We start from the raw sequence: 5,616 nt of genomic DNA, 5'->3' as shown, positions 1-5,616 counted from the left end.
ATATATATTATATATTATTGAGGGGCAGGGGTTTTATCCTCAAGAGAAAAGGAAAACAGGACTGGAAGAATGTCTGATGCTGCAGCGCAAAATTCTCTTCTGTCAAAATTTTCTATCTTCTATCCCTTTCTCAATTTCTATCTGTGAAAAATAAGTATAAGGTATAGGGTAGTAATATAGTGTAGGAAAAACTTAGAAGTGTAAGATTGTGTAGGAAAAAATAAGTAAGGCAACTAGACAGAAAAACTCCAATTTTCTAACTTTGGGGGCTATGAACGCAAACTGGGGGAAAAACTTTCTTTGGGCTTTACAAGTAGTAAAAAAGCTCATCTTTGAGCTTATGGGGAAGAAAAAGTTTCCTATGGAAGCTTTTGTCCTGGGGACAGCTGAAATGCTAAGTCCAAGCAGCAGGAGATAGTGTTTTCTCCCTGAGGCAAAAATGCAGTTGTAAAAAGCCAAAAAGTTTAAAGTTGAGAAGTTTGGGGAAAAGTTGATCTTTCTCTCTTGGGAAAAAAAATCTTTCTCTTAAACTAAAAGCTTTTCTTAGAAAATTTGGGGGAAAAATCTCTCTAAAAAGCTTTAATTTTTCTCAAAAGCTCTCTTAAAAAAGTTAAAAACTAAAGCCTTTCAGAACTCTCTCTCTCTCAGAAGGACAAATTAGAATCACCTGAGGATATTAGTATGGGGACCACTTGTGATTAGCTCTAAAGGAAAACAATAAACCTCTTAAGAAAGCAAAACCTCTCTTTCAAGCTTTAAAAATCCTCCCTGCAATACAGGAGGCAGGGATGGAGTTCCTAAAAACCTCTTCTAAGCTCTGTCTCTTCAAGCTAATAAAAGACAGTGGGTCAGAGTACCCTGAGGGAAACGTTTGGGATAGTGTGGTAAAGAGCTACAGAGAGCCCAAAATGGCAGGAAACTTTACCTGAGAAAAGCAAAAAAGCCAAGCTTTTCAGTTACAGCTGAGCTGAGGCATCAAGGGTTTTGTTTCTGAGTGAGCGTTTCAGAATGAAAAGGTGCTCCTAATTGTCCTAATGCAAAGATCCCCTGAAGCAATGCAAACTGTTAGCATTGTATCCTCACTTCTGACCAAAAACCCAGAGGTGACTGGCCAGCATCTCTGAATTGAAGTGCATTTCGGGGATACCAGGGTTCCTGCAGTTGTAAACTTCCTGGAGCACAGAGCTGAGGCAGGAAGGTGAAGGACCTGGGGGAAGAATGCTAATGAACAAGCAAAACTAAAGCCGGTGGGAATGGCACAGTTGTCCACTTTCCTACAAGTCCTGGGTTGATAGGTCCACAGCTGCAAAAAGAAATCTGAGAAAAGCTTTTCTATCAGAGTAAGGACCTTTCTGGGAAAACAGTAAAGCTGAACTGTGTCTGAAGCAGTTGTGCTGCTGAGTCAGAAGGCTGTCTGGGGAAAGAGCCCAGCCAGGGCAGAACAGAACTATCCTGGAGTAAAGCTTTCTTTTCTGTCAGAGAAAGCACCTCTTTGAGAAAAGCTTTGTTTCAACTGCCTCCCGGTGAGATGAGGGAGTGTAGCCCTAAGGGGTGATTGCCTCTGGCATAAGCTCTGTCCTTGAGCACCCAAACAAGCAAATGCAACCCACTGGGGGACTGGGTCAGGTGAAAGGCCTGAGGGAAAAACACCTGTCCTAATGTGAGCTTGGAAATGGCAAAAACCTCCCTTGTTAGATTTTCAGTCTGTATGCAAACCACACAGACCCTGAAAACAAATGGACAAAAAGCCCCTACCTTCAGTAGCAGGGAAAGCTGCCACTGTAGTGTCGGAAACTGTTTCTGGGGTAGAGGGGATAAACTGAGACCAAACTGGGTATTGTCAGGGAGAAAGACTCTGAAGAAACAGAAGGGACAGATTCCTCCCCAGAAAATGCATGACCTGCGAAAGCTGATAAGAGTTTGAGGCAGATTGGGGGGAAGAAAGCCCCTACCTCCAAAGGCAGCTAGCAGGGGAACAGAGTAGCCTGAGATATCTGAAGCTCTGCATCTAGGGGGAAAGGAACAAGCAAAAATGAGAATAAAATCAGTGGGAGAAAATCTCTCTGAAGGAGCTATGGAAAAGCTCTGTTGTAAATATTTTTCACTGACTGGCTAAGGCAAACACAAGCCCCAAGGAAAGTTGCTATCAGAAATTGCCCACCTCAATGGGCGTTACGACGCAGGTGCAGTTCTGATTTGGGGGCCCATGTCAAATGAAGGAAAAACACCTGTTAAAGCCAGCTGAGGAGACACCAGAAACCTCCCAATGTCCCATAGTTGAAAATGTAAAATGCTTGTTCAAATCTCCCATTGCAAAAGCAAAAAACTGTTCAAACCTCCGAGGAAAGAATTTGTAAGCAAGTCTGGTAAAAGAGAACCAGTTGACTCTCAGGCCCAAAAAGAACTATGGGAAATGAAGTCCCAAAGCTAGCTTGCAATAAGGGACTAACATAAGGGAAATGCATTCTGGGAAATGTATTTCAGCTAAAAATGGCAATACTGTCCAAAAACTTTTCAGCTCAGAATGAAGTTTCTTTTCAAAGCAATGCTAGAAAGCCTAGTCTTACCTCTTGAGAACTCAGATCAGCCAAAAAGCTACCTATAAGAGCAAACAAGCCACTTTAAAACCCTTAAAACAAGGGAAAGCAGTTTATACACTGAACGTTGTTTTAGATATGAAGAAACTTATGGGAAAATAAAGTTCTTTGCCTTTTGAACAAACAGCCTGCAATGAGTAATTCCTTTGCAAATCTAATAAGGAAACAAGGAAACAGGCATTCAAAAGAGAAATGACTGCTTTATAGATGAGAAACAAACTTCAGAAAAATCTGTCTTAAAAAAAGCTTCACCTGAAAGTTCCTTATAAGAAATCAATGCTAAATATCACAGCTGCTAATATCAGGAGTTAAAGCTAATGAAGTGAAAATACTAAATCCCAGTGTTGTATAGCAAAGCTGACTATAAACTTCTAATGATAATTAAATGGAAAGATCCCTGCTCAGGATTATGGAAGGGTCCCGATCCTGTGTTAATATGGGGTCGAGGACATGTTTGTTTGTTCACAAGAGGAGAATGAAGCTCGGTGGTTACCAGAGCGTCTGGTAAGGAGCGTGGAACTAAGGAAGGGTCAGTTTTAATGATGTTCCTATAAAGGAACCAGAATTAAAATGGCTCTATTCGTGTTTCTGAAGTTTTGTCACTGGTTAATGCGAACAGTGAGGAAGTAAGTGTTTGGAGCTGTGCTGCTTTTGGCTTTACTAGCTCCTTTAGAAAAATACTTTATATCACCTAATAGCTGTGCAGTATTCTGCAAAGAGCTTTACAGCAGCTAAATACGATAATTTCACCCTCAGTGCGAAGTGAAGTTTTTCAGTAGAACAAACCAAAAGTACTGCTGTAATAGAAACGTTTGTCTGAATTGAAGCACTTAGGGGAGCTATTTATGAATTGGGGTGAAGGGACAGCCTCTAGTTAAAAACTGTTTACCGCTGACAGTGCATCTCTGCCGGTTCTGGAACGGCTGAGAGAACTGGCAACTTTGGAGTGTGGCTTCATCCTGGGAAGGTTATAGTCCCCTAGCAACAAGTATCACAACTCTATAACGACAACTCTCACTAAATCCCAGTGTTGTATAGCAAAGCTAACTGTAAACTCTAAACTTTAGAAATGATGTATTTGTGATACCTCAGTAAACCCCCCCCACTCTATCCCCTACAGACAAAGAGAAGCTTAAACCAGGATTCCTAAGTGTAGATAAGAACTTAGACCTCTTTTTCCCAGGTGGCTGTATCTGCTACAGGGACTTTGAAAAACACAGAGTCAGGATATTTGACCAAAAGACTAAAAAAGGGAGGCGGGTTGAAATAAATTATATGGTCTGTGCCTTTAAGAACTAGCCTCACAAAGAAAGGGGAGCACTCCTTCCAACCTCCCTGCTGCATGTGAGAGATTTGGAATGAGCCTCCCTGCTGAGGCTTGTAAACTTAGAATACACCTTGCTTTTGCATTCTGTACCTAAAGTCTCCAGTGGCTTCTTTGAGGATTCGATCGATCTGGGAATAACACAGGCCAGTTTGGGCTATAGAGATCCTGTCTCAAAACCAAATGGGATGGAAATATGGTGACACACACCTTTATTCTCAGCACTGGAGATAAAAGACCCAGACACAGTTTCCCCAGAAACCCAAGAGCTGAGGAAAGAGATATCTTAAAAATAAACAAAACTGAGTCAGTTCCCCCTTCCTAGAGAGGGTGAAGTCAGGTGTTTTCAAAAGAACAAAGTCAGGATGTCTGGTGGTAACCGATTAACCACAAGACGCCCCTCTCCAGAGATAACATGACCAGACCCTGGAGATGGGTTGTAAAACTCCTGACAGGGCAAACAGATAAGCTAGAATAAGACAAAGTCCAGGCCCGGGAAAAACTGGACCAATCAAGGATGGACCCGTACTAACCCCCTCCCCTCTAAGAAATTCTATGGGTTTTTCCTATAAAAACTAACTTCCCCAATAAAGAGTAACTCCTCCTTGCCTCACTGCCAGTGAGTTGAGTTCCCTGTCATGACTTGTAGCAGAATAAACCTTGCTTTTGCATTCTGGTACGCTCGTCCTCGGTGGTCTCTCTAGGGGTCACGATCTGGGCACAACAGTATGTACTTCCTGTCTAGTTAAGAGAATCTTTCTAATAGAGATAGTGATAATAATTAAGAGTAAGAAGTAGAAAAAGATGCAAATAAGATATGTGAGTTTGTAGAAATTATTCTGTCTTGTTAGATCTCTGTGTTAAGAAATCTTTAGGTGTTTGCTAATTAAATATATGCTAATGGTAGCCCTATATAAGTTTGTAAAATAGATCCATAGAGTCCCTTTAAGAATATAAGCTTGCAAGAAGTATCTAAAGTAGTCTTAAGACATGTAGTAATAAGCTTGTAAGAAAGATACTAATTGTAAATGTAAGTTTAAATAAGAAATAAGATAAGAAGTATATAAGAAGTAATAAGAAATACATTTGCTAAAGTAGCTCTATAGTTTCCTTAAGGAGTATAAATAAGTAGATGTTAATGTTATATGTGAGTTTGTAAAAATATGTAAATGTTGAATGTGAGTTTATACTTAGTGTATATGGTGAAAGAACATGGACACAGAAGGCAGTGTCCTAGTAGACTGCAAAGTAGGCAGTCTGAATGGTTTCAAAAGCTCCAGAAGTCTCTAAGAAGCTAAGAATGGCGGAAGCCAGAACCAGCACAAGGCATCCGCAGCTGAGATCCGTGGAAAATCAATGCAACACAGAAAAACCTGAGCTAACATAAAAAACGGTGCGGTTTAAAATATTACTGTAACTAAAAAGGTCTTCAGCTTGAGAATGAAAGTTGCAGATATGCTTGTTTTAACTAAAATTGTTAATTGCAAAGAGTTTTGGTTGTAAAACGTCTCTTCATATTTGGTAGTTGAAGTCTGATATCAGAATTTACTTTTTTTGAACTTAAGAAAATGAGATAAAACTACAAAAAGGTTTTGTTATGGATTTCTTCAAATTTGGAAGGCTTTATTATTTGAATTTTGGGACTTAAGAAATGAAATGAACAGTAGAGATTTCATTTCAGTGGGACAATTTTGA

Source organism: Peromyscus eremicus, chromosome X (genome assembly GCF_949786415.1).
Source record: "Peromyscus eremicus chromosome X, PerEre_H2_v1, whole genome shotgun sequence".
Taxonomy (NCBI): Eukaryota; Metazoa; Chordata; class Mammalia; order Rodentia; family Cricetidae; genus Peromyscus; species Peromyscus eremicus.
Note: the sequence above shows the minus strand (reverse complement) of the source record.